Below are 24,438 nucleotides of genomic sequence, written 5' to 3' on the forward strand. Positions count from 1 at the left end.
ATAACTATTTCCCTAGCACTTTTAAAATGTACAGCGTCAGAATTCCGAACATAGGCCATTCTTACAGTGTTCTCCCTGTACACCAAGTCAGAACCGTAGGATAAATAACAGGGCCATATAAGCAGACAAAGAAAGCTCTTACAATCTTCAATGATTGCATTTCTCTAAAACAGTTTATCGGCTACGTGCACCATAAAGTCAGAACAGTAGGCAAAATTAAGAGGTGTAAATAGACCAAATGATTAGGGTGAGGCACATGGGCTACCAACATCTTACTACACAACATACACTTAGTATTAGTTTCTTAGCTACAGTATACATATAGAGTATACAATATTACATAATTTATGCAGCAGCATACAATACCTTTTTGGACTCAACTTGTTGTGCTGTGCTCACTTGAACAGGAAGGTGGCATGGCGGTTCTTCGTGGGCAAATTTTGTCATCAATGTTTGGCATTCTCTGGATTTATGGTTCTTTCAAAACAACTGGGAACTTGGAGTAAACAATGTCGAATCATGGTGATGTCATTGATTTTCAGGTCGTAGCTCTAGAAAGAGGCCGGATTTACAATTCCGAGCTGGATGACCCTTCAAAACGTATTTTCCCAGTCGGAGCTTGTTTATTCCCGACTTCCCAGTTGTCTTGAACTCACTGAAGTCAAGTTTTCGTAGTTCCGAGTTAATAGTTGTTTTGAGAGAATAAATATTATTTATTTTTTGCAATAAATGTATGGCTCAAAACAGGTGGGGCTCTGCCCTGAATGACAGGTTACCACTGCGTGTATGATATTATTATTTGTATATCAGAGCCATTTCCTTGGCTATCTAACATTGAATCTGGTTGATTAGCTACCTGCAGATTCATGCAGGGTAGTAACGTCATGAGTTGCGATGATAGTTCATTGTTTAGCTAGCTAGCTACATGTCTTAACAAAAGACTCCACTATGCAAGTAACCATTTCGGGTGCGTTCGTATATTTAGTCTGGCCATCTACTCCGATTTCAGAGCACTCTCGTCTGAGTGTGCCAGAGCGCAGAATAACTGATGAATTTACGAACTCTCAACACCCGTTGAATATATGGCCGGTGTCAGTAAACGTTGGCAAAGAAAGCATAGTTAAATTGTTGCCAGCAGCACAGTTACAGTTATCAATGCTCTGGATAAAAACAGCCTAACTAGCTCTGATAGGGCGAGTAAAATGGCCAGAGTTTGGATGGGGGCAAATTTTTAAGAGGGTGTGAACGATGCTGAATGGGTGTAGACAAAGAAGAGCTCTCCAGTAGGAACCAAAACATTCAAAGACCATTTTCTCAAAAGTGAAGTTACAAGTTTTTCAATAGCTGAATTACTTTCCCATTGTTCGTCAAATGCATTGTATGATATACTATTTTGTAGCTCTGTGTATCTGCTTTTATCCAATGTAAAAAAACACAGTTTCAAATTTTGCTACATAAGACCGAATCGAGGCGGTCGGTCACGTATTTGGTAGTGAGTGGAAACGCCAAGCGGATGCTTCACATGTATACATCCAGTGAAATATCTGTCTCATTGTTCTATATGTGGTGTTATTATGCACTAATTCAAGTTGAAGCAGTTGCAACATTAATCATCACATTCGAAGGTGACACCAGACGAAATGCACTCGCAACTCTTTTAACCTCCTATTGTTAGCAGTTCAGTTCATCTAAACCCTGCTGCTCACCCCTCCCACTCATCCAATCAATATTCATTATTACCTGTTAATAATCTCAGACAATAGTTGTGCTCCAATGGGAACAGAGCCCCCTGTGTTCTCTTCCTGTAATATGATCTGCATGAGTCGGTTGTCGGGCCTGCTTAATTGTGCAACAGAAAGGGTGATCAGCGGCATCCTCAGGGCAGCAGACAGTCCCGTCGATACCAGTGTGATAACGATGACTAACTAGGTGGTACTGTACATGTGCCTGATATACCTCTCATCGAAACAAGGAAAACATTAGTACCCCCTTCCCCTGCATAGGTAAAGTCAATATGTAAATTGGATTTGTTACTGGCGTGTGATTTTAAGTGGTGTGAAATATATGGCTCCCACTGTAGAGTGGTGATTTGTCCTGCGGCGTGACGTCGTTGTGCTTGTCATTCCTTCTTCCAGAACATGCGTATGCTTTTGCGTCTACATGTGGACCACTAGACAACAACGACGTATCCAAAATAGACAAGACAACAGACTTGTCCTCACGTATCAATAGAAAATCCCTGCTTCATTGGGCTATGGCTGTAAGCTGCTTAACATGCTGGAAGCACTCAGGGGCACTTGGCTATTCTAAGTGAGCTTCCTCCTCTTCCTCCTCCTCAGCCCCTCCCAAATCTAATGGGGGCAGGCGGGAAAAGTAAAGTTTAATCCAAGGATTTCAACTGTGCTGGAGACAGCAGGAGCCACGACTGTCCTACTACTATCTTAGTGTTGTGGATACTTAGCTAGGGCACTTGGCCTAGGCCAGTGGATCTGCTGTTGTCACATTTCCTTTGCCAAGGAAGGACATTTAACTCATGGCCGACTGGATGGCCGACAGCCTTTTGGCTAAACCTCCCCGAGGTCTCTGGTATGAATGCCTTTTCCTTCTCTCTCTATGGCAGTTTAGTACTGTGGAGAATTGCCTGGCTGGCTGGCTAACATTCCTGCCATAGAGGCCTTTTGGAAAACACTCAGTGGTGGTTATGACGCCCGAAAGAGGGAAATAAATGACTCGACACATGAATGTGTCGTTAACTACTTCCTAAACATTGACTTTACTTCACTGCTCTGCTAATATTAGCCACATTTTGCCCTGTGTGTCATGCAGGTGAAAGAGGACCCAAAAGCGACTTGGCGAAAACAGAGTCTTTAATCCAGTAAAGTGAATACAAACAAAAAAACACAACTTTCACTCGAAATGACGAGGACAAACTGGAGACTCGATCTTGAACAGCAGGTGAACAGCAGGTTGCCTCGGGAAGGCACTTGAACCAGACAGACTCAGACACCTGCTCACCACGCAGCATCTGAGGAAAACACGACACGACAGGGCGATACACAAACACAGCACGGTGAAATCTAGACAAGGAACCGACAGGACAGGAACGGAACACAAAGGAAGAAATAGGGACTCTAATCAGGGGAAAGGATCGGGAACAGGTGTGGGAAGACTAAATGATTGATTAGGGGAATAGGAACAGCTGGGAGCAGGAACGGAACGATAGAGAGAAGAGAGAGCGAGAGAGTGAGAGAGGGAGGGGGAGAGAGAGGGATAGAAAGAGGGAAAGAACCTAATAAGACCAGCAGAGGGAAACGAATAGAATGGGAAGCACAGGGACAAGACAAGATAATAAATGACAAAACATGACAGTACCCCCCACTCACCGAGCGCCCCCTGGCGCACTCGAGGAGGAATCCTGGCGGCAACGGAGGAAATCATCAATGAGTGAACGGTCCAGCACGTCCCGAGACGGAACCCAACTCCTCTCCTCAGGACCGTAACCCTCCCAATCCACTAAGTATTGGTGACCCCGTCCCGAGAACGCATGTCCATGATCTTATGTACCTTGTAAATAGGTGCGCTCTCGACAAGGACGGGAGGGGGAGGGAAGACGAACGGGGTGCGAAGAAAGGGCTTAACACAGGAGACATGGAAGACAGGATGGACGCGACGAAGATGTCGCGGAAGAAGCAGTCGCACAGCGACAGGATTGACGACCTGGGAGACACGGAACGGACCAATGAACCGCGGAGTCAACTTACGAGAAGCTGTCGTAAGAGGAAGGTTGCGAGTGGAAAGCCACACTCTCTGGCCGCAACAATACCTTGGACTCTTAATCCTGCGTTTATTGGCGGCTCTCACAGTCTGTGCCCTGTAACGGCAAAGTGCAGACCTCACCCTCCTCCAGGTGCGCTCACAACGTTGGACAAACGCTTGAGCGGAGGGAACGCTGGACTCGGCAAGCTGGGATGAGAACAGAGGAGGCTGGTAACCCAGACTACTCTGAAACGGAGATAACCCGGTAGCAGACGAAGGAAGCGAATTGTGAGCGTATTCTGCCCAGGGGAGCTGTTCTGCCCAAGACGCAGGGTTTCTGAAAGAAAGGCTGCGTAGTATGCGACCAATCGTCTGATTGGCCCTCTCTGCTTGACCGTTAGACTGGGGATGAAACCCGGAAGAGAGACTGACGGACGCACCAATCAAACGACAGAACTCCCTCCAAAACTGTGACGTGAATTGCGGGCCTCTGTCTGAAACGGCGTCTAACGGGAGGCCATGAATTCTGAATACATTCTCGATAATGATTTGTGCCGTCTCCTTAGCGGAAGGAAGTTTAGCGAGGGGAATGAAATGTGCCGCCTTAGAGAACCTATCGACAACCGTAAGAATCACAGTCTTCCCCGCAGACAAAGGCAGACCGGTAATGAAGTCTAGGGCGATGTGAGACCATGGTCGAGAAGGAATGGGAGCGGTCTGAGACGACCGGCAGGAGGAGAGTTACCCGACTTAGTCTGCGCGCAGTCCGAACAAGCAGCCACGAAACGGCGCGTGTCACGCTCCTGAGTCGGCCACCAAAAGCGCTGGCGAATAGACGCAAGAGTGCCTCGAACACCGGGATGACCAGCTAACTTGGCAGAGTGAGCCCACTGAAGAACAGCCAGACGAGTGGAAACAGGAACGAAAAGGAGGTTACTAGGACAAGCGCGCGGCGACGCAGTGTGCGTGAGTGCTTGCTTAACCTGTCTTTCAATTCCCCAGACTGTTAACCCGACAACACGCCCATAAGGAAGAATCCCCTCGGGATCAGTAGAAGCCACAGAAGAACTAAACAGACGGGATAAGGCATCAGGCTTGGTGTTCTTGCTACCCGGACGGTAAGAAATCACAAACTCGAAACGAGCGAAAAACAACGCCCAACGAGCTTGACGGGCATTAAGTCGTTTGGCAGAACGGATGTACTCAAGGTTCTTATGGTCTGTCCAAACGACAAAAGGAACGGTCGCCCCCTCCAACCACTGTCGCCATTCGCCTAGGGCTAAGCGGATGGCGAGCAGTTCACGGTTACCCACATCATAGTTGCGCTCAGATGGCGACAGGCGATGAGAAAAATAAGCGCAAGGATGAACCTTATCGTCAGACTGGAAGCGCTGGGATAGAATGGCTCCCACGCCTACCTCTGAAGCGTCAACCTCGACAATGAATTGTCTAGTGACGTCAGGAGTAACGAGGATAGGAGCGGACGTAAAACGTTCTTTTAGAAGATCAAAAGCTCCCTGGGCGGAACCGGACCACTTAAAACACGTCTTGACAGAAGTAAGAGCTGTGAGAGGGGCAGCAACTTGACCGAAATTACGAATGAAACGCCGATAGAAATTAGCGAAACCTAAAAAGCGCTGCAACTCGACACGTGACCTTGGAACGGGCCAATCACTGACAGCTTGGACCTTAGCGGAATCCATCTGAATGCCTTCAGCGGAAATAACGGAACCGAGAAAAGTAACGGAGGAGACATGAAAAGAGCACTTCTCAGACTTTACGTAGAGACAATTCTCTAAAAGGCGCTGTAGAACACGTCGAACGTGCTGAACATGAATCTCGAGTGACGGAGAAAAAATCAGGATATCGTCAAGATAGACAAAAACAAAGATGTTCAGCATGTCTCTCAGAACATCATTAACTAATGCCTGAAAAACAGCTGGCGCATTGGCGAGACCAAACGGCAGAACCCGGTACTCAAAATGCCCTAACGGAGTGTTAAACGCCGTTTTTCGTCCCCCTCTCTGATGCGCACGAGATGGTAAGCGTTACGAAGGTCCAACTTAGTAAAGCACCTGGCTCCCTGCAGAATCTCGAAGGCTGATGACATAAGGGGAAGCGGATAACGATTCTTAACCGTTATGTCATTCAGCCCTCGATAATCCACGCAGGGGCGCAGAGTACCGTCCTTCTTCTTAACAAAAAGAACCCCGCCCCGGCCGGAGAGGAAGAAGGCACTATGGTACCGGCGTCAAGAGACACAGACAAATAATCCTCGAGAGCCTTACGTTCGGGAGCCGACAGAGAGTATAGTCTACCCCGAGGAGGAGTGGTCCCCGGAAGGAGATCAATACTACAATCATACGACCGGTGAGGAGGAAGGGAGTTGGCTCGGGACCGACTGAAGACCGTGCGCAGATCATGATATTCCTCCGGCACTCCTGTCAAATCGCCAGGTTCCTCCTGAGAAGTAGGGACAGAAGAAACGGGAGGGATGGCAGACATTAAACACTTCACATGACAAGAAACGTTCCAGGATAGGATAGAATTACTAGACCAATTAATAGAAGGATTATGACATACTAGCCAGGGATGACCCAAAACAACAGGTGTAAACGGTGAACGAAAAATCAAAAAAGAAATAGTCTCACTGTGGTTACCAGATACTGTGAGGGTTAAAGGTAGTGTCTCAAATCTGATACTGGGAAGATGACTACCATCTAAGGCGAACATGGGCGTAGGCTTCTCTAACTCTCTGAAAGGAATGTCATGTTTCCGAACCCATGCTTCGTCCATGAAACAACCCTCAGCCCCAGAGTCTATCAAGGCACTACATGTAGCACCCGAACCGGTCCAGCGTAGATGGACCGACAAAGTAGTACAGGATCTTGATGGAGAGACTTGAGTAGTTGCGCTCACCTGTAGCCCTCCGCTTACAGATGAGCTCTGGCTTTTACTGGACATGAATTAACAAAATGTCCAGCAACTCCGCAATAGAGGCACAGGCGGTTGGTGATCCTCCGTTCCCTCTCCTTAGTCGAGATGCGAATCCCTCCCAGCTGCATGGGCTCAGACTCTGAGCCAGAGGAGGGAGATGGTTGCGATGCGGAGCAGGGAAACACCGTTGATGCGAGCTCTCTTCCACGAGCCCGGTGACGAAGATCTACCCGTCGTTCTATGCGGATGGCGAGAGCAATCAAAGAGTCCACATCTGAAGGAACCTCCCGGGAGAGAATCTCATCCTTAATCACTGCGTGGAGTCCCTCCAGAAAACGAGCGAGCAGCGCCGGCTCGTTCCACTCACTAGAGGCAGCAAGAGTGCGAAACTCAATAGAATAATCCGTTATGGACCGTTCACCTTGGCATAAGGAAGCCAGGGCCCTAGAAGCCTCCCTACCAAAAACTGAACGGTCAAAAACCCGAATCATCTCCTCTTTAAAGTTCTGGAACTTGTTAGAGCAATCAGCCCTTGCCTCCCAGATAGCTGTGCCCCATTCTCGAGCCCGGCCAGTAAGGAGTGAAATGACGTAAGCAACCCGAGCTCTCTCTCTAGAGTATGTGTTGGGTTGGAGAGAACACAATCTCACACTGCGTGAGAAAGGAGCGGCACTCAGTGGGCTGCCCGGAGTAGCAAGGTGGGTTATTAACCCTAGGTTCTGGAGGCTCGGCAGGCCAGGAAGTAACAGGTGGCACGAGACGTAGACTCTGGAACTGTCCAGAGAGGTCGGAAACCTGAGCGGCCAGGTTCTCCACGGCATGGCGAGCAGCAGACAATTCCTGCTCGTGTCTGCCGAGCATGGCTCCTTGGATCTTGACGGCAGTGTAACGAGCGTCTGAAGTCGCTGGGTCCATTCCTTGGTCGGTTCCTTCTGTCATGCAGGTGAAAGAGGACCCAAAAGCGACTTGGCGAAAACAGAGTCTTTAATCCAGTAAAGTGAATACAAACAAAAAACACAACTTTCACTCGAAATGACGAGGACAAACTGGAGACTCGATCTTGAACAGCAGGTGAACAGCAGGTTGCCTCGGGAAGGCACTTGAACCAGACAGACTCAGACACCTGCTCACCACGCAGCATCTGAGGAAAACACGACACGACAGGGCGATACACAAACACAGCACGGTGAAATCTAGACAAGGAACCGACAGGACAGGAACGGAACACAAAGGAAGAAATAGGGACTCTAATCAGGGGAAAGGATCGGGAACAGGTGTGGGAAGACTAAATGATTGATTAGGGGAATAGGAACAGCTGGGAGCAGGAACGGAACGATAGAGAGAAGAGAGAGCGAGAGAGTGAGAGAGGGAGGGGGAGAGAGAGGGATAGAAAGAGGGAAAGAACCTAATAAGACCAGCAGAGGGAAACGAATAGAATGGGAAGCACAGGGACAAGACAAGATAATAAATGACAAAACATGACACTGTGTGCTTGTATGAGCCATTGGCATCCCTCATCTACACATCTCAGCATATTCTGATACAGCTCCGTAATGGATGGACTCTTATAATGACATGTTTTGCGGTCTTTGGTAACCAATTTGTACTTTTGATTAGTTGCAAATGAAGCGAACAAGCTGTCCAGCCAGTCATTTTCCCATCCTTTGGTAACGATAAATGCCTGGCAAGGACTATGATTTAGTATTCCACTGAATTGAACACAAATAACAAGATGTGACCAATATTGCGTAAGTCTTTCTATCAGCCATGTGTCTAATAATTAGGGTTGTTTACTCAGTTCCTTCTTTACTATTTGCAGGCTGGTTGGACTGTCTCCCGAGTTCAATTTAATGAACCTTGATCAGTCAAGAAACGGATGTCTGCACAGATGGCTCTAATTAGATTATTTTAATTGTACAAGGAATTCTATCCTTTGGAGTATAGCAGTCTGAAACATCACACTGTTGTAGCCATCCACTCTAATAGAAAACGATCCTACAGTATCCTGGATTTTCCTAGATTCCCTGCCATAGCCAATCACAGAGGCCGTTATTGACAAGTCTCCAAGTGGATGATTTGGATCAGAACCAGATTCTGGAAGGAAAGCACTGTAGCCCACCTGACATTCTTCAGATTAGCTGGAGGGTGAAATCGTGGTTAGATGGGATGGGACTCAGTTGTGGTTTCATGTGGGTGATTAGGCTGAGAAGGCATTTTGGTTCGGAGGAGGTGTAGGTCGGAGGAAAACCCCGTTTTCTTGACTTGTCATGAAGGTGATGGGGGGGTTATAGTTATATGACAGGGAACATTTGATAGTACAGGTGCCTATTTGGGAAGAATCATAAGGAAGCATGATTGTTATCTGCTTAGTGTTCTCCACAAAGCCTGTATGTTTATATGAAGCTCCATCCATAAGGCAAAATCAACAAGCGCAGCACTTACACAAATGACTGATTTTGCTGAGAGAACTTGATGTCCAAAAGATTGTAGGGGCTGTTTTGTTAGACTTCAGTGCGACTTTTGACATTATCGATCATAGTCTGCTGCTGGAAAATCACATGTGTTATAGTTTTACACCCCCTGCTATATTGTGGATAAAGTGTTACCTGTCTAACATAACACAGAGGGTTTTCTTTAATGGAAGCCTCTCTGACATAATCTGGTATTCCCCAGGGCAGCTATCTATGCCCCTTAAATTTTTTCAATCTTTACTAATGACATGCCAATGGCCTTGAGTAAAGCCAGTATGACTATGTATGCGGTTGACTCAACACTATACACGTCAGCTACTACAAATCTAAAATAAAATAAAATCAAATGTATTTATATAGCCCTTCGTACATCAGCTGATATCTCAAAGTGCTGTACAGCCTAAAACCCCAAACAGCAAGCAATGCAGGTGTAGAAGCACGTTGGCTAGGAAAAACTCCCTAGAAAGGCCAAAACCTAGGAAGAAACCTAGAGAGGAACCAGGCTATGTGGGGTGGCCAGTCCTCTTCTGGCTGTGCCGGGTGGAGATTATAACAGAACATGGCCAAGATGTTCAAATGTTCATAAATGACCAGCATGGTCGAATAATAACAGGGCAGAACAGTTGAAACTGGAGCAGCAGCACAGTCAGGTGGACCGGGGACAGCAAGGAGTCATCATGTCAGGTAGTCCTGGGGCACAGTCCTAGGGCTCAGGTCCTCCGAGAGAGAGAAAGAAAGAGAGAACAGCGAGTGAAATGACTGCAACACTTAACCAAGAGCTACATTTAGTTTCAGAATGATTGGCAAGGACTAAGTTAGTCCTAAATATTAAAAAAATTAAAGCATTATATTTGGGACAAATCATTCACTAAACCCTAAACCTCAACAAAACCTTGTTATAAATAATGTGGAAATTGAGCAAGTTGAGGTGGCTAAACTGCTTGGAGTAACCTGGATTGTAAACGGTCATGGTCAAAACATATTGATACAACAGTAGGTAAGATGGGGGAGAAGTCTGTCCATAATAAAGTGCTGCTCTGCATTCTTAACAACACTATCAACAAGGCAGGTCCTACAGGCCCTAGTTTTGTCAGACCTGCACTACTGTTCAGTTGTGTGGTCAGGTACCACAAAGAGGGACTTGGACTTAGGAAAATGTCAATTGGCTTAGAACAGGGGAGCACGGCTGGCCCTTGGATGTACACAGAGAGCTAACATTATTAATATGCATGTCAATCTCTCCTGTCTCAAAGTGGAGGAGAGATTGACTTCATCACTACTTGTATTTGTTGAATGCATTGTAATGTTTAAAAAAAAAATGTATAACTGCCTTCATTTTGCTGGTCCTCATGAAGAGTAGCTGCTGTCTTGGCAGCATCTAATGGGGATCCATAATCCATACAAATACAAAAGGATACCTTAGACAGTCGCATGGCTACTAAAAGATCATGTGATATGTTTTTCCTTGTTTTAGTGAAGAGATGAACATTTAGTGCAGTAAGTGTATCGAGTGATTTCAATTCCATCAGACATTTCTGCAGTCCTACGATTGTGCAAATGTTGCTCGTAGGTTGCTTACTCATTTCCTCTGCAAATCCCAACTCTGATGGCCAGCGACAGCTGACAGTGTTAGCAAAATGTTTTTAACCTCTTATTATTATTCACTCCCAGAACAGCACTGCGGTACTTTCAAAGGGTCCAAAAAGGTTAGGGACTAAATTATAGTTGTTCTATAGGGGTATATAGTGGAGTGAGATACTGTGAAACTGTGGCCTTGTGTTGGGGACAGATTGAAGCCCGGTCAAGGTCCTAACTTGCTGCACCACAGATAATATGATGAACACTCTTTGAAGTGGGCAGTTGAGAGGAAATAAGGATTTCCTACTAGCCTTTGATCTACAAAAGAAGGCAGGTGTCTGTGTTTGGATGGGACGGTAGTTTCTCTGTTTTGCCTCCCTCTGTCAGTCTGACTCTTGTTTACTTTGTATAGGCCTACAATGTACTAGTAGAGAAAAGCACAGACTGTTCTGTGTTCTTGAACCCAGATCAGATGGCATTGTTCACACATTTCTCTAGGTGCCGTAACAAAGACTGTAGATGAACAGATCATTGTAATGGACAGATGAACAGAACCGGCAGGACCCCATTCTGTGTGTATATGTGGGCATTTCCATGTAAAAGGTCCCATGAGCACCAACATAGGAGCACATCAAATTGGGCGTCAAATGAAAGCTAAGAGTCTATATTTCTGGGAAATGAAGGCATATATACATTTTTTCTACCATTTTCCATCTTAAACATTTGGCATAAGTAAAGGCTTTGATTTCTGGATGGAAAAGGGGTCTTAGAAAAGTCTTAAGGGGAACTGCACCCGCTGATTTGGCCTTGTGTTTTGTCTTGCTCCTCAAGAAATGCTGGCAGCCAAGACAAAAGCCAAAAGTGAGTTGGCTTGGGGGTGTGGTTTGATTTACGTGTGTCCTTGCCACCACCATGACACACCCATCTGTCAGAATCTTGCCCATTCAATCACAACAAACAAACATACTGCAGGTTGAGTTCAATAACTACAATAACCTCCCCATTTTGACTGATAGTGTACTATTCAATTCAATAGTAGAAAAAGACAATACAAGTAAAAGTTGTCTGGTAAAAATGTTGTGCCAGGTCTCTCTCCATTCAGAGACATCAGTATCAAGCCCATCTGTCAGTCTGGACTTCATCACATCATCTTGCAAGTCACCATACATCTTCCTGTGAACACATACACAGCCACTGTTCAATTACCAATGGCAGTTAGTAACAGTATATGTTTGTGTGTCAGATATCGCCTATGTTGAAGTTGGAACAAGTCAGACTCAACCCACCTAATTCTTGTTCTCCCAATCGACAACCGTTGGTGAGCATGAACAGGCTGGGGTGAGGCCGTTGCCAGCGCCCCCGCATAGCAGCTCATATCAGCTCCTGGCCCCTCGTCAAAGATATTGGTCGGTCTCATATAAAACACAGAGCACTGATTACATTATCAGTGGTGGTTATGATTAGCGTTGGTGGAAGCAACCTGACTGCTGCATTCACCTTTGCATTTCACTTCAGATATCATAAAGTGAAATAGAATGGTGAACACAGCGATCGGGCTGGTTCCACCAGGCTAGGTTTTGCCCTGGACATGATATGCATTTTAGAAGTAGATAGAACATGAGCAACAAATAATGTCTTGTGTTTCACAATTAGGTTATCAAATGTATCAAAATAGTGAATTGGATTAAGCTTCTGCATTTGTAGGGGTCTGGCCGGATACTTGCCAACAAGTGGCTGACTGTTCCATTCAAAAGAAGGCTCACTGCGAAGGCATGTCTGCATGATGTTGACGAGGGCCCCATTGCTGGCCTTCTCTATGCTGCAAGTTTGGCTGGAATCTGGACATCTCTCGAACAACTGTAGCAGGCAATATTATGAGGTGGGGTTGACTGGGAGGGCCTGTGACAGGGTGATATAATAGACAGCCAAGTGGTAAATTGCATTTTGTTCTAAAGAAAGGACAAAGCGTTTTGCTAATGCACTTCACAACCAAAATGATTAGTTGTATCTACTGGGCTGTGGAATTGGCCTACTATTTAATTTATTTTATTCATAAAAATTATTTTTTTTAAAATGTCATGAAAAGGACACAGTTTATTAAGAAAAATGTCATGCCAAGACCGGTATTAAATACCAAGACCGGAGCAAATCGAGTTCGAGTCCAGACCGACACCAGTTAGCTGACATGACTAAGTGAGTGACTGGATTTAACAAGTGACATCAATAAGGGGTCGTAGCTTTCACCTGGATTCACCTGGTCAGTCTCAATGAACGAGCAGGTGTTCTTAATGATTTGTATACTGAGTGTATAACACATGCGTTTTTATCAAAAGCGACTTACTGTAATGTGTGCATAGATTTTACGTATGGGTGCTCCTGGGAATCAAACCCACTACCCAAGGCTCTTCTCCCCCGATTAATCAGTTTGGCTGGGTGGCCAGCTCTAGGAAGAGTCCTGGTGGTTCCAAACGTCTTCCATTTATGAATGATGGAGCCAACTGGGTTCTTGCAGACCTTCAATGCTGCAGACATTTTTTGGTAGCATTCCCCAGAACTGTCTTGGAGCTCTACGGACAATTCCTTCGACCTCATGGCTTGGTTTTTGCTCTGACATTCACTGTCAACTGTGCGACCTGATATAGACAGGAGTGAGCCTTTCTAAATCATGTCCCATCAATTTAATTTACCACAGGTGGATTCCATTCAAGTAGTAGGAACATCTCAAGGATGGTCAATGGAAACAGGATGCACCTGAGCTCCATTTCGAGTCTCATAGCAAAGGTTCTGAATACTTATGTATATAAGGTACAGTACCTCTCAAACGTTTGGAGACCTACTCATTCAAGGGGGTCAACTATTTTCTACATTATAAAAACGAGGAAATAACACTAATGGAATCATGTATTAACCAAAGAATTGTTCAACAAATCAGTGGGAAAGGACAGATTTCCAACAGTCTAATGTCCATTGCTCATGTTTCTTGGCGCATGCAAATCTCTTCTTATTGGTGTCCTTTAGTAGTGGTTTCGTTTCAGCAATTCAACCATGAAGACCTGATTCACGCAGTCTCCTCTGAACAGTTGATGTGAAGATGTGTCTGTTACTTGAGCTCTGTGAGACATTTATCTGGCAACTCTAATGAACTTATCCTCTGCGGCAGAGGTAACTCTGGGTCTTTCTTTCGGAAGTTTACATACACTTAGGTTGGAGTCATTTAACCTCGTCTTTCAACCACTCCACAAATGTCTTGTCAACAAACTATAGTTTTGGCAAGTCGGTTAGGACATTTACTGTGTGCATGTCACAAGTAATTTTTCCAACAATTGTTTACAGACAGATTATTTAACTTATAATTCACTGTATCACAATTACAGTGGGTCAGAAGTTTACATACACTAAGTTGACTGTGCCTTTAAACAGCTTGGAAAATCCCAGAAAATTATGTTATGGATTTAGAACAGGGGTGTCAAAGTCAAATGGACGGAGGGCCAAATAAAAAATTTAGCTACAAGCCGAGGGCCGGACTGTTCGAATGTTCATTGAAAATTTTTTAAATGACGCATATAGTCTAGTGAACCTAATTGAACCTACTGAAAACCTAACAAATATATTCCAATATGATCAGATAAATAAAGCAATATTTTCTTATGGCTCTGTCAGTAATCTTTAATTTTCAACAGACACAAAAGACAAATTTCCTTTATATAAAAATCCCCATAACATGAACATTAAATGAAAGAAACCGGTATTCAAGGCACCATCAGTAGCCTATATTTTCTATTTTAGCAAAAGTGGGCTAAATTTACTTCAAAGAAAAAAACAATAATAGCAATTTTCTATCATCCACTCAACTGAAATATTTTAAAAATATAATTGGATTGAAATACAATAAAATAAAGTGCAAAAATCTATTAATCAAAAACAACACTTTGTTTAAGGAGAAGTAACATGCAGTGAAAACAAATATTAAACTTTAACTTTTAAACTTGAACTGAGTAAAAACTCTAAATATGTGATTGCACAGTAATGTTCACTTGTTTGAGGTTGAGGGTGATACTTGGTGGTGTCCCATCTTTTCCACAAGTTCATCAATGTTCGAGACTCTGAGCTGAGGAAATCCTCAGAATTGAGTGGAGGTGTTCAGCAGTAAGTCGACTTCTGTGTGATGTTTTGTTCAAGTTCATCAAAGAAAACAGTTGTTCACACAGGTATGTGCTGCCAAACATAGACAACGTTTGAGCAGCCTGGATGCGCAGCTGGGGCATTGTGTCGGGGAGGAAACGGGCGAACTCCGCAGCACCCACTGCCGCATATTTTGCCCTCAGTGCATCATTGCATTGGAGGTCAATCAACTCCATTTGGAGGTTTGGTGGTGAGCTTTCCACGTCAACAGCAAATGGGTTACCGAGCAGTTCCAACCTGCTTTTTGTGCTTCAAAGTCAGCAAATCGGAAAGTCAGCGGCAAGCATACCTATTTTATCAGCCAACTGTGCGCTCGGGAACGCACTGGTAGAGAGCTTCTCTTTCATGGTCTGGCAGCTGGGAAAGTGGCTCAAATTTTCTTTCCGCATCTGCGTCTCCCACAGAGTCAGTTTGGTTTTAAATGCCTTCACTGTACTGTACATATCAGAGATGACACGATCCCGACCCTGCAGCTGCAAGTTCATTGCATTCAGATGACTCGTAATGTCACACAGAAAAGCCATTTCACACAGAAACATTTCGTCTCGGAGTTGTGTTGTGTCTTTCCCTTTGCTGTCCAAGAACAGACAAATCTCCTCACGAAGTCGAAACATCTTTGAAGCACCTTTCCCTGGCTTAGCCATCGCACCTCTGTGTGATAAGGCAAATCACCATGCTCCGTTTCTAACTCCGTCAGAAATGCCTTGAACTGGCGGTGATTCAAACCTTGGCTCTGATAAAGTTAACTGTGCGCGTGATGATGCTCATTACATGCTCCATTTTCAAGGCTTTACCGCACAACGCTTCCTGGTGTATGATACAATGATAAGCTGTCAGCTCACCTGTCGCGTTTTCCTCTTGCATCTTTTCCCGTATCTTCCCCACCAGTCCGCTCCTGTGTCCACACATGCAGGTGCTCCGTCGGTTGTCAAACCCACAAGTTTTTCCCAAGGCAGCTCCATCTCATTTACACATCTTGACACCTCTTCATACAAATCATGCCCCGTAGTTGTGCCATGCATAGGACGTAAAGCCAAAAACTCCTCTGTCACGCTTAGGCTGGAGTCCACTCCGCGGATGAAAATTGACAACTGGGCAATGTCAGAAATGTCGGTGCTCTCATCCACAGCCAAAGAATATGCAATGAAATCTTTTCCCTTTTTCACAAGCTGCTCTTTTAGATTGATGGACAACTGGTCTACTCTCTCGGCAATGGTGTTTCTGCTCAGACTCACATTTAAAAAGAGTTGCCTTTTTCTGGGCAAACTTCGTCACAAACTTTAATCATGCAGTTTTTGATGAAATCCCCTCCGTAAATGGCCGGGCTGATTTAGCGATCTCTTCTGCCAAAATAAAACTGGCCTTGACAGCAGCCTGGCCTTGTGATTTGGCTTTTTTGAACAGAGCCTGTCGAGATTTGAGGCCTCGTTTTAATTCCTCTGCCTTTTGTAGCCTTTGTTCCATGTCCATATTCTTGTTTTTGTCCGCGTGTTTCGTTTCATAATGTCGTCTCAGATTATACTCTTTCAGTACCGCCACACTTTCTCCACACAGAAGACACACAGGTTTTCCAGCTACCTCCGTGAACAAATACTCCGACTCCCACCTTGTTTGAAACCCCCGGTTCTCAGTGTCCACCTTCCGTTTTGCCATTTTTGATGGGTATCTGAAAGTTAATTTTACTGTGATGCTGACAACTGCTGTGCCAATAAATATTGAAATGAAGCAGCCTACTGCTCGGTGCGTCACCGTTGCATTGTGGGAAATGTAGTATTGGTGCGTGTAAAAGATCTGCGGGCTGCCGGCTTGCTGCGGTCTGCGGGCCGGTTCTAATAATAAATCAAGATCATCCCAGGGGCCGTAAAAAACCTTCTCGCGGGCCGGATGTGGCCCGCGGGCCTTGACTCTGACATATGTGATTTAGAAGATTCTGGTTTGAGTCAATTGGTTGTGTACCTGTGGATGTATTTCAAGGCCTACCTTCAAACTCAGTGCCTCTTTGCCTGGCTTCATGGGAAAATCAAAAGAAATCAGCCAAGACCTCAGAATTTTTTTTTGTAGAACTCCACATGTCTGGTTCATCCTTGGGAGCAATTTCCAAACGCCTGAAGGTACCACGTTCATCTGTACAAACAATAGTATGCAAGTATAAACACCATGTGACCACGCAGCTGTCATACCGCTCAAGAAGGAGACGCGTTCTGTCTGCTAGAGATTAACTACTTTGGTTCTAAAAGTGCAAATCAATTCCAGAACAACAGCAAAGGACCTTGTGAAGATGCTGGAGGAAACAGGTAGAAATGTATCTATATCCACAGTAAAACGAGTCCTATATCGACATAACCGGAAAGGCCGCTCAGCAAGGAAGAAGCCACTGCTCCAAAACCGCCATAAAAAAGCCAGACTACGGTTTGCAACTGCACATGGGGACAGAGATTGTACTTTTTGGAGAAATGTCCTCTGGTCTGATGAAACAAAAATATAACTGTTTGGCCATAATGACCATTGTTATGTTTGGAGGAAAAAGGGGGAGGCTTGCAAGCCGAAGAAAACCATCCCAACCGTGAAGCACAGAGGTGGCAGCATATGTTGTGGGGGTGCTTTGCTGCAGGAGGGACTGGAGCGCTTCACAAAATAGATGGCATCATGAGAAGGAAGATTATGTGGATATATTGAAGCAACATCTCAAGACATCAGTCCAGAGGTTAAAGCTTGGTCGCAAATGAGTCTTCCAAATGGACAATGACCCCAAGCATACTTCCAAAGTTGTGGCAAAATGGCTTAAGGACAACAAAGTCAAGGTATTGGAGTGGCCATCACAAAGCCCTGACTTCAATTATATTTGTGGGCATAACTGAAAAAGTGTGTGTGAGCAAGGAGACCTACAAACATGACTCAGTTACTCCAGCTGTCAGGAGGAATGGGCCAAAATTCACCCAAATTGTTGTGGGAAGCTTGTGGAAGGCTACCAAGAACGTTGGACCCAAGTTAAACAATTTAAAGGCAATGCTACCAAATACTAATTGAGTGTATGTAAACTTCTGACCCACAGGGAATGTGATGAAAGAACAAAAAGCTGAAATAAATCATTCTCACTACTATTATTCTGACATTTCACATTCTTAAAATAAAGTGGTCATCCTAACTGACCCAAGACAGGGAAATTGTGAAAAACTGAGTTTAAATGTATTTGGCTAAGGTGTATTTGAACTTCCGACTTCAACTGTATATGTGGCTGTCATAGTTTATATGTCTTCACTATTTTTCTACAATGTAGAAAATAGTAAAAAATAGAAAAATCCTGGAATGAGCAGGTACCCAAACTTTGAATGATAATGTATGTACTGTGCTTTAGCTGAGATTATTCTTTACACAGTCAAGGTTATTTGTCCAGGCCTCAGTTGTTCCTTGACTAGCACCATTCATTCTCGCTGTCATTAATTCCAACGTTATAACTTCCTATTATTAACTGTATCCACAGGTTAATTGGGAGAGAGTGGGGTGATTGATACTGTTTCTTTTTTTGTTGAGGCAGTGCTGCCTGCCAGTAGCAATCATCTCTCATTGAGAGATTGAAGGAGCTATCATTGTTAAGTAACATAGCAGATGCAACGCATTGAATAATTACGTTCATGCACTTCAAAAATATTTTTGCTTAGTCACAGAAGCTTTTTACTCCAGTGTAGTCCCACATCATATGAAGGAATGTGTCTACCTGATTTAGGGGACAGTGTGAACAGTTGGGGCCAATTTCATCGTAAAACTTTTCCTTGGTGTTAAATACAGTCTGAACAAACTTAAAATGTATTAAATGATTGTTCGGATTACGAGATGCCACGGTCATATTTTTTCCATATTCTGTTCCAGTTCAAGGGTTGTTCAGATTCAATTAATACTTTTTTTAATGGCTAGCTCAGAATATGAGCATTCCAAAAGTAGTTTTTATATTAGAGTCCTTTTGGGAGCCTAGAAAATGTATTTAAATAAATCCCATCGTTGGATGGTTGGGATTCCCAAGGGACTCCATAGGTCAGAATTAGCCTATGGAGATGGGCATTTTTGCATTTCACATAACACACAAGTATCCGTTCATGACCAAGGATCAGTCTGGCACTCAACTATGCACTTTGTCTAACAGAAAAACAGGGTCAACTTATTTTGTTTGGCATACATTTTAAAGTGGAAAAAAAACTGAGTCAAAGTGTCATTCCGTTACTGTGGAATTGTGTGCGCGCGTGTGTGTGTGTGTGTGTGTGTGGGGGGGCTTTGGCTGGATGAATCAACAGACCCAGGGAGACTCACGGCTGTCTGTGCTTGTTCCTGTGCCATAATCAACAGCATCACAGCAAGCAGCAGTCCACCTTACTTCCCCATCATCATCTGCCCATGACAGGGATTTTGGCTGCTACTACCATGAATGAAAACTGTGATGTTTTTTTTTCTCCCGGATAGCCGACAGTCTCAACATTAAGACTAGGCCTATTTTTGCATATGTCTTTGTGCAGCTCTGGTGAAGGAAATGCAAATACACGAGTAACATCAATGGTAAATCACTGCGTCGTTCACTTTTTATTTGTTTATGTTGTCCTTTGTTGTCTGTTTTGGCTAATATGGTCTGTCCCATTAAGGGGATTTAACGATCACTCTTTATAATGGACCTATTGGATTTGACGTCCTTGGGAGCAGGCAGCGTTCAGAAAATAGTCAACAACTTTTCAACAGCTGGAGAGAGGAGAGACAGTATTTACACAGATGTATTACTGTCAATCCATGGCACAGGAAAGAGATGACGGTTTGACGAATAAGATCTTTTTGAAAGGTATGATTTATTGTAGCTCCATAGAGTGTAATCGCTTCTGCAGCATTTCTCTTTGTTATTTTAGCTGATGTTGTCTTTTTTGGCCATTTGATTGGGTTTTAAACCGAGGGAATACAATGTTTTGGACATTCAAATGCTGACAAGTTAAGATAGTCATAGAAAATGTATAGATTCTATGGCATTGGTTGTTGGTTGAACCTCGACTCACGTTGGTTGAGCGCCCTCCACTTCTTTCCTGAGTTGAGATTGTCTTAAAGACATCCAGTTTTTTCTGCATGGTGTTTTTAATAAAAATTCTAATACAAATATTCAAAAAAAGATTTTGGGATGATGAAACTTAAAATGACTATAACCAGATACAAAGTATGTATAAAAAAAAAGATAATGGACCTATGTATTCCTAAATAAGATCATCTTTGAGAACTAACGATCACCAAAATAAAAACTAGACAGTCAGGGAGAATCTAAATTCCAGGAGTATTTTTGTCATGGAATTGGGCCCCTATTGATTGTGTTATAATGTTTAAGTCACTCAGATAGCATAAGAACACGGCATAAGCCATTGCAAAATGTGTAGAATTGCAGGAAATTAGCTTTAAAATGTCCAATTCTCTCAGCCCCATGTCAAAAATGTGTCGAATTGCAGGAAATTAGCTTTAAAACTTCCAATTCTCTCAGCCCCGTGTCAAAAATGTGTCGAATTGCAGGAAATTAGCTTTAAAACTTCCAATTATCTCAGCCCCATGTCAAAAATGTGTCGAATTGCAGGAAATGTGATTTAAAACTGAATTCGTTTTTTTTAGATCCATGACAAAATGTGTAGAGTTGCAGGACATTTGCTTTAATACAGCAAACAATTATCTCCACACCCCGCCAAGCCCACCACGTAAGCCCCATTTTAATCCAGATAAAAACCCTGGAACTATGTGAGGACAAACTCCCACTATTGGTGGAGAGGACTAGCCATGACTTCTCTGATGTGTTTCTCAGTCTGTTTCTTCTTTGTCAGTGTAAATGCCTCCAAAGAAAGCAGTAAGGCTGCTTTATTCTTGGCAAAAGATCTGATCTGATTGGTCAAAATACCAATTACTGGCAAAAGATCAGAATCGGACCGCCTGTGTAAACGCAGCCAATGAGAGACTTGCATGCAAAGGGATTCTTGGGATTTTTAGCATGCTGTGTTATCAATGGACATTGTTTGGTGACATTTCTCCTCGTGTCAAAATAACCCAGAGCTAAGCCCTGCTGGGAAACTGATGTTTGACTAGAGTCTGTTAACAATATGCTAGACACAAGTATCTTTCATTATCCCTGCTTAGAGCTGAAGGCATTCTCTCTGACCAGTGGTACACCATGTACAAAAGTGACAATGTAAATCAAACACAGGCCACACTACAGAAGTACACAACCTCAAACAGGAACCAGCTATTTGAAATGTAATCATTGTGTGTTTTTCCCTGAATCAGGCTAATACCTATAATTTGTTGAGAAGTTGAGCTACAAGGATAGGGCTGACTCAATGTCAGGGCAACTTCCTCTTCAAGCTAAATATAACATAGCTAGCTTTCTGTATGCACAAGCTAAGCGCCTGATGTGATGTTCAACAGTTTTCAGTGCAGAGGATGTGCTGACTTCTGTTGTTGCAGAAACATTAGCCTATTCAATCAGCTCAGAACTTCTGTCTCCAGACTAGCTTCCAAATAGTGGCCAAATGTATCATCAATCAAATGGTCATATGTCTACTGAGTACATTGCATACCAACTTAAAAAAGAGAAGCTACCAAATTATTATAATTTCTGGACTCAAAATGTCACATCTTCACAGTGTTTTAGCAGTGAATTTTGTAACAACATTTCTGGGTGTGTGTTGTCTTTTGTAGTGTAAGGCGGCCATATTTTTGAGTGGTACTAAGTGGTAGAAAACATGTTTTTAGAATTTTCAATACATTTTCGCACATTTATTGATAAATACAAAAATATCTCATTTACATCAGTATTCACACCCCTGAGTCAATACTTTGTAGAAGCACCTTTGGCAGCGACTCTTTCTGTGTAAGTCTCTTAAGAGCTTTCCACGCCTGGATTGTGTAACATTTGCCCGTTATTTTTATAAAAAATCTTTGAGCTCTTTTGATCATTGCTAGTCAACCATTTTCAGGTCTTGCCATAGATTTTCAAGTAGATTTAAGTCAAAAATCACTTGGCCGCTGAGGAACATTCACTGTCTTCTTGGTAAGAAACTCCAATGTAGATTTGCCCTTGTGTTTTAGGTAATTCTCCTGCTGAAAGGAGAATTAATCTCCCAGTGTCTGGTGGAAAGCAGACTGAACCAGGTTTTCCTCTAGGATTTTGCCTGTGCTTAGCTCCATTCCGCAATCCTTAACGATTACAAGCATACCCATAACTTGATGCATCTACCACTATGCTTGAGAATATGGAGAGTTGTACTCTGTAATGTGTTATCTTGGATTTGCCCCAAATATAACACTTTGTTTTTGTTGATCCATCCTCAGTTTTCTCCAATCACAGCCATTAAACTCTGTAACTATTTCAAAGCAACCATTGGCCTCATGGTGAAATCCTTGAGATGTTTCCTTCCTCTCTGGCAACTGAGTTAGGAAGGACACCTGTATCTTTGTATTGACTGGGTGTGTTGACACACCATCCAAAGTGTAATTAATAACTTCACCATGCTCAGAGGGATATTCAATGTCTTATTTTTTTCCAATAAGTGCCATTCTTTGAGTGGCACTGGAAAACCTCTCTGGTCTTCGTGGTTGAATCTGTGTTTGAAATTCACTGCTCGACTGATGGACCTTACAGATAATTGTATGTGTGTGGATACAGCGATGAGGTTGTCATTCAGAAATCATGTTAGTCATTTGCATGGACTGCAATAATAGTGTTTATGTGACTTGTGAAGACATTTTTTACTCCTGGACTTATTTAGGCTTAACATAACAAAGGGGTTTAGTACTTATTGACTCAAGACTTTTCAGCTTTCTATTTGTAATAAAAATGTAACAAATAAAAATAAACATAATGCCACTTTGACATTAAGGGGTATTGTGTGTGCCAGTAATGACAAAAATCACAATTTATTCCATTAAATCCAGGCTGTAACACAACAAAATGTGGAAAAGGTAAAGTGGTGTGAATACTTTCTGAAGACAATGTATATTATATACTGAACAAAAATATAAACGCAACATGTAAAAGTCCCATGTTTCATGAGCTGAAGTAAAAGATCCCAGAAATTTCCCATACACACAAAAAGTTTATTTCGCTGACATTTTGTGTAAAAATGTGATAACATCCCTGTAGTGAGCATTTCTCATTTGCCAAGATAATCCATCCACCTGACAGCTGTAGCATATCAAGAAACTGATTAAACAGCATGATCATTACACAGGTGTACCTTGTGCTGGGGACAATAAAAGTGCAGTTTTGTCACACAACACAATGCCACAGATGTCTCAAGTTTAGAAGGAGAATGCAATTAGTATGTGGACATTCCTGCAATCAGCATACTAACTGGTTTTCTGATCCATTCCCCTAACTTCATTGTGCTTTTCTGTATTCCCAGTTATGTGAAATCCATAAGTTAAGGCCGAATACATTTGTTTCACTTGACACATTTCCTTATATGAACTGTAACTCAGTAAAATCTTTGAAATTGTTGCATGTTGTGGCATTTATATTTTTGTTCGGTGTATATTTCTTACATATTGTTGTACAACAGGCGATGTTCCATGTCCTATCTGTGCCCAGAGACGATAGTCACAGTAACAAGATTTAAGAGATTAAACTCATTACTAATCAAGTCTAGGAAGGAGAGCTTCCAACAAGCACTGTTGTCACATCCAATGCTGCTTTTTGTAGCTGTCTGTTGCCACGCCATCTACACAGGGATAGACTGCACATCACCTGTATGCTACTCATTCTATGCATGCACTGCACTGGTGGTGTTTTACCATGAAATGCATTTATCTACAGTAGTCCAGTACTCTCCATGTCTTCTTCCTAGACTGATGAGGAGGAAGGGATCCGTTAGAGAGACATACTTTTCTGAATAGGCTCAGGTTGTGTCTGGGCTTAGTTCCTAGTTGGTTAAAGACAGGGGCTGGTAACATAGCTCAGACTGTGTGTGTAGTACAGTATGTTCATGAGAGAGAGTGTGTGTGTGTGTGGGGGGGGGGACCAGGCTACAGATGTATCCTGTTGTTGAAATAATGACTCCTCCTGAATCAGCTCTTTCCTGTAAGAACTAGGCCTACAATCACTACTGTAACTATGGAGGAAGGTTACACAGAGAGAAAGTGGTAATCAGGCCAGACATACTGATAATCATACCCTGTGTGAGGGAGCAGTTTGGAAACAAGTCCACTGATTCTACACTGCCAGCGTGTCTTTTTACACAGACAGTTATTCGGCAGGTAGCCTAGCGGTTAGGAGTGTTGGGCTGGTAACTGAAAGGTTGCTGGTTCGAATCTCAGTGCTGACTAGGTGAAAAATATGTCGGGTGTCTCAGGATATGTCTGAGATATGCCAAAGACATTTTTTTCCAATGCGCACATTCGTATAATCCACATTGTGCATGTGTGAAATAGGACACATGTAAGCACCCACCAGTTATTATCTACTGTACTTCTATATCAGATGTAGTCCTACCAGTCATCTGTTTCTGCCTTTTGG

The 24,438-nt window shown here is 43.4% G+C and overlaps 1 protein-coding gene across 8 annotated transcripts in view; it reads left to right on the forward strand.

The window, feature by feature from the left end:
• LOC124043890 (oxysterol-binding protein-related protein 6-like) overlaps positions 1-24,438 on the forward strand; it is an 81,091-nt gene that overhangs the window by 11,429 nt on the left and 45,224 nt on the right. Inside the window, exon 1 of one of the 8 annotated variants that reach the window (XM_046362993.1) lies at positions 19,347-19,469. The exons of 6 other annotated variants lie outside the window; for them this stretch is intronic. The gene's annotated coding sequence lies outside the window, so the exon portion shown is untranslated. Of the gene's footprint in view, positions 1-19,346; positions 19,470-19,495; positions 19,744-24,438 lie in introns of those variants that run through there. One more of the 8 variants, XM_046362992.1, reaches the window with a different exon arrangement.

The sequence above is a fragment of the Oncorhynchus gorbuscha genome, linkage group LG09 (assembly GCF_021184085.1).
Source record: "Oncorhynchus gorbuscha isolate QuinsamMale2020 ecotype Even-year linkage group LG09, OgorEven_v1.0, whole genome shotgun sequence".
Lineage (NCBI taxonomy): Eukaryota > Metazoa > Chordata > Actinopteri > Salmoniformes > Salmonidae > Oncorhynchus > Oncorhynchus gorbuscha.